Here is a 9,602-nt window from a genome sequence, read left to right as displayed (position 1 = left end):
GCCTGAAGCTGTGACATGCTGATGCGGGTGAGCCTCACACAAGGAGCGGAGGGGAGGACGCCAGACACACACGGCACAGAGCATGTGAGGTTTTTCACACGTCTGTACAGAACAGGCGAGTCCACAGGGACAGAAAGCAGATCAATGCTAGCCGGGGCGGGGACTGGGGTGACTGCTGATGGGGACGGGGTCTCCTTTTGGGGTGATGAGAATATCCCAGGTTAACAGCACCGTGATGTATTAAAAACCAGTGAGTCGTTCACGTTTGAATGGTGAAAATGATTTTAAAAAGCCAAACCATCTCAGAGAAAAACGTCATTGGAATTTTGGGGGGCGTTCCATTGAATTTGTAGATCACTTTGGGTAATATGGACATTTTCACAATGTTCATTCTTCCAATCCAAGAGCATGGGATACTGTTCCATCTTCTCGTGTCCTCTTTATTTGCTCTCAACAGTGGTTTGTATTTCTCTTTGCAGAGAATTTTCACATCCTTGGTCAGCTTTATTCCTAAATTTTTTAATTTTATTTATTTATTTTTCTTTTTTTGTGGCTCTTGTACATGGGTTAGCTTTCTTGATTTCTTTTTCTGCATGTTCACGGGGGAAGTATAAAAATGGTACTGATTTTTGTGTGTTCATTTTGTATCCTGCAAATTTGCTGATATCATTTATCAACTCCAAGAATTTTTCTGTAGAGGCTTTACTGTGTTTGATATGTAGGATCATGTCATCTGCACACAGGGACAGTTTGACTTCATCCTTTCCAGTCTGGGTGCCCTTTATTTCCTTCTCTTCTCTGATTGCTCTGGCCAGTACTTCCGACACTATGTTGAATACCAGTGGTGAGAGGGGGCATCCTTGTCTAGTTCCTGTTCTTAAAGGAAAAGCTTTCAGCTTTTCCCCATTCAGGATGATGTTGGCAGTGGGTTTATCATATATGGCTTTAATTATGTTGAGATACTTTCCATCTATGCCTAACTTGTAGAGAGTCTTTATCATGAAAGGATGTTGAATTTTGTCAAATGCTTTTTCAGCATCAATAGAGATGATCATATGGTTTTTGTCTTTGCTTTTATTAATGTGGTGTATCACATTTATTGATTTGCATATGTTGAACCAACCTTGCATCCCTGGGATGAATCCCACTTGATCATGGTGTATAATTTTCTGTATGTGTTGCTGTATTCTGTTAGCTGGTATTTGATTGAGGATTCTTACATCTCTATTCATCAAGGATGTTGGCCTATAATTTTCTGTTTTTGATTCATATTTGGTTTTGGAATTGGTGATAGTTGCCTCACAGAATGAGTTTGGAAAAAATGGCCTCTGTTTCAATCTTTCGGAACAGTTTGTAGAGAATTGGTATCAGTTCCTCTCTGAAGATTTGGTAGAACTTGCAGCGAACCCATCCAGTTCTGGGCTTTTCTTTGTTGGGAGCCTTCTGATAACAGCTTCAATCTCTTTTATTGTTATTGGTCTGTTCAGATTTTGTATATCTTCTTTCTTCAGTTTTGGTAACTTGTATGCATCCAGAGATTTATCCATTTCCTCCAGATTTTCAAATCCAGACATTTATATGGAACAACAAAAGACCATGCATAGCCAAAGCAATCCTGAACAAAGAAAAATAAAGCTGGAGGCATAACACTCCCTGACTTTAAATTATATTACAAAGCTATAATAACCAAAACAGTATGGTACTGGTGTAAAAACAGAAACATGGACCAATGGAACAGAATAGAGAACCCAGAAATTAAGCCATATGCCTTCGACATCTGATCTTTGACAAAGGCAGCAAGTCTACATACTTGGGAAGAGACTGCCTTTTCAACAAATGTGCTGGGAAAACTGGATAATCATATGTAGGAGAATGAAACTAGACCCATATCTGTCACCATATACCAGAAACAACTCAAAATGGATTAAAGAATTAAATATACATCCTGGAAAATAAAACTCCTTAAAGAAAACATAGGGGAGGGCTGACCGCATGGCGCACTTGGGGGAGAGCAGCGCTCCCGCTGTGCAGGTTCGGATCCTACATAGGGATGGCCGGTGTGCTCACTGGCTGAGCGCAGTGCAGGCGACAGCAAGTCAAGGGTTGCGATCCCCTTACCGGTCACGAAAAGGACAAAAAAAAAAAAAGAAAAGAAAAAGAAAAAGAAAACATAGGGGAAACGCTCCAGGAAATAGGAGTGGGTACAGAATTCATGAATAGGACCCCCAAAGCACAGGCAACTAAAGGTAAAATAAACAAATGGGATTATATCAAACTTAAAAGCTTCTGCACAGCAAAAGAAACAATCAACAGAGTAAAAAAACAACCAACAGAGTAGGAGAAAATATTTGCAACATATACATCTGACAAAAGTTTACTATCCATAATATACAAGGAACCCAAACAAATTTACAAGAAAATAACAAATAAACCTATTAAAAAATGGGCAAAGCAGCTGAACAGACATTTCTCAAAGGAAGATATACGAATGGCCAACAGACATGTGAAAAAGTGTCCAATATCACTCCTACATCTGGGAAATGCAAATCAAAACCACACTGAGATACTATCTCACCCCAGTTAGGATGGTTAACATCCGAAACACTGACAATGATAAGTGCTGGAGAGGTAGTGGAGAAAAAGGAACTCTCATCCACTGTTTGTGGGGCTGCAAAATGGTACGGCCTTTATGGAAAACGATATGGAGCTTCCTGAAAGAATTACAGAGAGATCTACCATAAGACCCAGAGATCCCACTGCTGGGAATAGACCCAGATTAATGGAAATCATCATGCCAAAGGGATACATGCACTCCAATGTTTATTGCAGCTATGTATACAATAGCCAAGAGCTGGAACCAGCTGAAATGTTCATCATCTGATGAGTGGATAAGGAAACTGTGGTACATCTACACAATGGAATTCTACTCTGCGATAAAAAAGAAAGATATACTACCATTCACAACAACATGGATGGACTTAGAGAAAATTATATTAAGTGAAACAAGTCAGGGACAGAGAGAAATACCACATGTTCTCACTTATTTGTGGGAGCTAAATATGAACAAATGAATAAATACACAAACAAATAACGGTTGGGGGGAAGAAGACAGAATAAGCACAAAAATTCCTTGAAGTATTTAGGCCAACTGCACAGATATGATGTGGGGGTGGGGGAGGAGAAAGGGTAAAGAGGAACAGATAAAGGGGCATGAAAATCAAGTACAATGTATTTTGAGAAGTAAAATTAAATTCAATTAAATTCAAAACAAACAAACAAACAAATAATAATAATAAAAAGCCAAACCAGAGCAGCAGCCCCAGGCCCATGCTGACACCTGCTGACCCAGGACCTGTTCCTAGGAATGGGCTGGGATACAGCAAGGTTGTTTTCTTCAACTACAGTTCCCAGTGCTGCTCTGATGGGCCACCATCAGCCCATCTGGGCAGCCAGCCCCACCCTGCCAAGGCCAACCCAAGGCAGGCAGGCCCAGGAGGGCCAGACCCCACAGACCCAGAGGTCTTAATAAATCGCCTTCCCCGCAACCACAGTGCACCTGAGGCTGCACTTCCTGCTTCCCATCAGTGCTGCAGGGCTGCAGGCCAGGAGGGGTGTGAGGACTCCCGGGCCATGCAGCATCCAGCTCAAGTGGCCTGCTGGACCCACCGCAGGCAGAGCTGGACAGCGAGCTGCTGCTAAGGTTGGTGCGGCTCCCACACTTGCCATCTGAAGTTCTCCTACAGCAGGCAGACATCGGAAGCAAGAAAAAAGCCCTAAGGAGGCATAGCCTAGGTTAATCCACCCAGATAAAAAGAGCACCTGGGGCCAGAAACCAGGAGGCGTGACTCAACTCCAGCACTGTGTGCCTCTCACCTGGCTCCCATCCAGTGTCTGCTCCTTGGTGTCTAAAATCTTTGCACACATCTGGCCTGGTGTTCCCTGCGAGGGATGGGTGAGCCACCACAGGAGCAGCCAGCACAGGGACAGCTCACATTCATAAGAGGCTGGCTCTGGGGGCCTGCAAGCTTTTTCATGAGGACTGACCACTGGTGACTGTGAGAAAGTCCCCGTCTCCCTGGGGACTTGGTCTCAACTTCAGAATCCTGTTCATTTGCAATGCAAATGTCAGGAGTGGGTTTTCACATATGTGGCTGGTGGCTTCCTAATCACCAGTGTGAATGGTGATGCTGGAGTCTCCACAATCAGAGGTTGACTGAGATGCGCCTGCCCCTCCTACTGTGGCTTGAGTATGGTGGGGGATCTGGTCATGGGCTGCAGCCTCTGGGATGGGTCCAAGGCGTGCACTCCAGCAGCCTGTGACCAGACACTGTGCTATGACTCCCGGTGACCCCGAGGATGACTCTAAGGGGTGTGTGATCCAGCCTATACAACCCTTTAAGGAGACCCACACACCCAGGAGCCTACACAATGGGGACTGCAGGAGTGTCCTGGGGCAGCCATAGCAAAGGACCACAAACTGGGGACTTAACACAACAGGAATTGATTCTCCCCCAGCTATGGAGGCAGAAGTCTGAGATCCACAGAAGGCAGGGCCACGCTCCCTCCGGAGGCTCCAGGGGAGGATCCTTCCCACCTCTTCCAGCTCCTGGTGGCTCCAGGAGTCCCTGGGCTCGTGGGCACATCATTCTGGTCTCTGCTTCCATCTTCACATGGCTTCTCCTCTGTGTCTGTTTCCTCTTCCATGTCTTATGAGGACACCTGTCATTGGATTTAGGGCCCACTCTAATCCTAGATCATGTCATCTCAAAATTATTAATTACATCTGCAAGCACTCTTTTTCCAAATAAGGTCCCCTGAACGGGTACTGGGGATAAATCTATCGGGGGCACTATCCAACCCACTACAGTGTGTAATAAAATAACCTTTTGTGTGGGAGGTGACCGAGGTCTGGAGCAGACTGTTACAAATAGCACTGGGCAGGGTCTGGGCTGAACAAGGGTGCCGAAGGCCCTTCTGGTGGAAGGTCCATGGCCCGGCCTGTCAGAGTATGAGCCTGTCTGCAGCGAGGCTGTGCCAGTACCAGACCCAGAATGAGTTACCTTGGAAAGCTGGTTCTTCTGGAATTCATCATTAAGACCATCTTGTAACCAATAATTACAGGGTTAGAAGAAATCGATCACAAGACACATGATGGCACTGTTGTCTTAGGCTCAACAGGAATGAAATGGATGTTTAAAACAAGGAAAGCTCGGGCAGTTGCAAAGTGTGGCTGTCGAGGAAACTAAGCAGGCTTCACGGTTTCAGGGAAGCCTCTCCTGAATGCAGACAGCAGAGTTGGGTGAGGCTGGACCCCAGGGTTCTTCCCGAGGGCATACATTTAAGCACCGTCGCGTGAGTAATGGTCTTGAGACACATCTCTGCAGCGTGGGCTGTGGTTGAGGAAGTGTGAGCTACATTAAGTCTCATTTTCTGTCACAGCTGGGGAGGGGTTTGCAAAGCACTTTTGTGTTTAGGAAAAAGTCGAGGTTATGAAGAGTCCCGACACACCAGGGGCTGGAGGGAGGAGGCATCCGTTCCCTCACGTCAGCATTTAGGGATGCAGGTGGACAGCTCTGCTGCTGTGGTGACTCAAGTCCAGCCTGTGTCCTCCTGGCTTGTCACCTTCCTCCTGGGTGGAGGATCAGCAGCAGGACAGGTGGGTGGTTGTGCGGGGTGACCACGGGGCACAGCGTCCTTCCTTCCTCCTCACATCAGGCCGGCTGGGGTACACCTCACCTCCACCCACTTCCCACTGGAAACTTGGGGTCATTGCGCCTGAGCTGCAGGGTGGGGCAGGTGGGAGATGTTGTCTGGACACAATCTCAGGACAAAGGAAAGCAGACTGTGGTGGGTGCTGGGTAGCTCCAACACTGTGGGGTGAGCTGGACTCTGGGCACAGTGATGCCTGAGGTGCAGGTCAGTGCAGACCAGACCCCCGATGCAGTGTGGCTGTGGGAATCCTGTAAGAGGGGCGTGTGGTAGCTGCCAGCCTGACGCTAACAGTGGCGGTGATCATGCCAAACAACTGCAGTTCTGCATCAGGCATGGGAGTGGAGTTCCTGGAGAAAATCGCAGGAATAAACTAGCCTTCTGAGAGTGTGTGTAGCTGTGTTCAACACGGATGCAGTCATGTTATGCACAAAATTTCTCCTATTGCTTCCTCTATTTGTCTGCACATTATACACCCTTGTCTATCCTGTTGAATAATCCAGCTAAGTCCATGCAGATGGCTGTGGGCCACCGTGCTGCAGCAACTGGCTGGTCAGCACGCAGTCAGGGGCCAGGCCCACAGGGATGTTGCCATTCTCTTTCTTGGTGTGTTGGGGGCACTCGTGGTATGTCGCTGCTTTGTAGTGAGCACTCGGGTGAACATGCTTGTAACGGAAACATTTTCAGGGTTTATGAGGGAAAGTGGCAATTAACCTGTCACTCAGCTGATTCCAGCCCAGCCTCCCAGAGAGCCTGCAAGTGGGACAGTCGTACTTACAGGAAGCCCGCTTTGTTTAACAACACAAACCAGCAAATTCGCTGTAATTGCAGACACTTGGTAGAGAATGGCCAATAGCTTGTCTGACATCAACCTGCATAGTTAAAATTCCCAGGTGCCATAAGTCTCTGTTGCCGAGAAAATATCCAGCACTCTCAATTGAGAGGCATTAAGTGCTCTCAGCACCCCACATAGCATTAGGGTCTCACCTTGTGTTCACGGGGCAGCTTAGGGCTGGGGCCACACGTGTGACACACCCTTTCACAAAAGGATACCATGTGTGTGCAGAAGGCCAACTAGAGGTGCCTGGTAGCTCTGATGAGATCTGCAGAACTGCTTCTGTTTCCACTGCCCAGGGAGGTCACTGAGGCCCAAAGATTCCAGCAGACCCCAGGCACCACTTCATCGCATGACAGGTAAACTCCTGGTCAGGGCCCGACACAGAACACCCATCTTAGCAGACAGTGGCCTCCTTGGCCACAGAACACACTAATCTTTGGAATCCAAGGGACACACCTGGAGGTCCCAAGTGGGGACCACTCCTGGATTCAGGAGGCCACAAATGAGTTTGGCATGATTGTCAAAATTAGTAGAACAGATGCAACTGTCCAGAAGAGCCTGGTGTGGCCTGAGCACACTCAGGTGAGGACACCTGGAGTCCCATGTTTGTGTGGTGAGTTGGGCGAGAGACCAGGTCAAGGCTGAGGCATGGGCACAATGGTTTCTACCCTGGTTCTCCTCACATCAGACACTTTGTGAGCCCAGCATCCCTCCCCAGTGAACCATCTGCCCCTGCAGAACAGCAGCGTCCCTGCTCCAAGGCTGAAATCCCTTCGTCACGTGGGAGATGTTGCTGGGAGGTGCAGGGAGCATGGAGCTGGAGGCAGAGTTGCATGGAGTTTCAACATTGACAGCGTGCACCCTGGGACAGCAGACTCTGCTATCCATGCGCCCAGGGCAGCCCCTAACTGCTCAGCATCGCAGCCTCGAGGCTGCCAGTTAGGGTTAGAAGAGTCCCAGTCTAAGCATGGCTGTGATGCTCAGCATAGTCAATTATGCACAGTGTCGAATACTCTAAAGCACTCACGCATCAAGCACACGTCGCAGCCAGACCAGCCAGACTGACAGAGGGAGCAAGAGGCTGCTTCCTGAAGGTTATGTACACCAAGGCACAGCCCTCTCCTCAGGACACCCCCAGGTCCCTGGGGACCCTGTAAAGTTACAGCGAACATACAAGGGGGGTGCGTGGGCTCCTTGAGTCTGGGATCTGATTTTACTCTGTGTGAGCCTGCCAGGGCCACCATAACAAAGTCCTACAGCCTGGGCGGCTTAAACAACAGACATTTATTTCTCCCAGTCCTGGAGGCTGGAAGTCTGAGATCAGGACGTGGCAGGGCTGGTTTTTCCTGAGGCCTCTCTCCTTGTAGACACCATCTTCTTCCTCTGTCCTCACATGGACATCCCTCTGTGTGTGTCTGTGTCCTAATCTTCTTTTCTTATAAGTACACCAGTCCTCTTGGATCAGGGCTCACCCTAGTGACCTCATTTTATCTTAATCACCTCTTTAAAGACCCTGTCTCCAAACACAGTCACATTCTGAGGTCCTGGGGTCAGGGCTCCAACACATGAGCTTTAAGGGGACTTGGCGTAGCCCATGCACCCTACTTAGGGCTAAAATGCGTTCTAGTCCCTCTCGCCTCAAGTCCCATGGGGTGATGTGGTGGCTTGGGGGACACTCTATGAGCAGGGGTTGGAGTCCCAGCTGGGAAATCCACTGGCACTTTTAATCCCATGGTGAGGGGGCCAATCCCCTCCTGAGTTGAGCGGTTCTGGGGTGTCTTCCATCAGGCTGTGTCACCTCGACCTTCTGGGGCACCCATGCAACCCACCCAGGAGTGCTTGGTGTCAGGAAGCTAAGGGGCATCCTGGAGAGGACTTCGGGGCTGTGTGATGTCTCCCCTGACAGATGCTCAGCAAACATGGAGACCTTCAGGAGTTGGGAGTGGGGGTGCCCGGGTCTGACGTTTGGTTCCGGAAGCCTCATGGGTCTGGGTGTGTGATGCTGGGGCGAGGAGTGCATTAGGTGGTGAAGCAGGTGGGGTCTTGACGGGGCTGTGGCTGCAGGTGGAATGAGTGGTGGGATTAGGTTCTGGAGGAGGAACCTTTAGGAGCACTAAGGTGCAGAGCTAGGGCGTGAACGGGAGTGGGGGATAGTGGACAGCCCCTGTGTCTGGCTCAGAGCAAACCCCCGGGGTGGGCACAGCAAACCCCATCTCTGCTGACTGGATGCCTCTTAGACCGCAGAGGAGGTGGTCACTTGGTGACTGCATAGATGCAGCTGGAGCTGGGGAGAGGAGCCCAGTTGGAGGTGGCACTGCTGGTGTCATCAGCATAGCGATGACAAGGAAGGGGCAAGGGGACGTCTGTCACCAGCAGACCCCAAGGGTGGTCAGGGGCCATCTTGGCTGAGGCAGGTTCTGAGCCACACAAGGCAGCGGCCTCGATGGCTTGAGCCTCTCAGTTCAGATGCGTCACACCTCTAAATCCAGCTGCTGTGATGTTGCCATGGCGCAGGCTGGTGGCTCACAGGGCTGCCCTGCTGGGCATCACTGGGGTGTCGGGCAGCAGAGACCCTCTGCCCCGGGGAGGGTCTAGCGTTGTCAGCACTGCCTCCTGGCTATGGGACTTTCCACCTGTGCTGTGCTTTCCATGGTTCCCACTCTGCATGGCACTGTGCATCGAGTAAGTCACCCTGCCCACCCCCAAGGTGTCCATGGCATGTTTGGATGACAGACATGGGGTGGAGAAGCTGCTGCTTCGGCTATCAAGGGAAGCAATTGGATCCCTGCCTTCTTCTCAGCCCTGAGCCCAAACTGTTGCTGCTGCAAATGGCCTGTTCATCTGACTGTCCAAAAACTAAATAGCAAGTTTTTACCTGTTCCCAGCTGCAACAGGACTTCCACAGGCTTGAGGGGAATCATGGCCCCCAGGGACAGGAACACTGGGACAGATTCTCTCCCACTCCTTCTCCATCTCCCAGACACCTGCAGAATAAAAGAGACTTCGGGGTTTTATTTGGGGTTTTTTTTGGAGGATCTCTTGGGGGAACTTAGGG

The sequence above is a fragment of the Cynocephalus volans genome, unplaced genomic scaffold (assembly GCF_027409185.1).
Source record: "Cynocephalus volans isolate mCynVol1 unplaced genomic scaffold, mCynVol1.pri scaffold_35, whole genome shotgun sequence".
In the NCBI taxonomy this organism is placed as follows: Eukaryota; Metazoa; Chordata; class Mammalia; order Dermoptera; family Cynocephalidae; genus Cynocephalus; species Cynocephalus volans.
Note: the sequence above shows the minus strand (reverse complement) of the source record.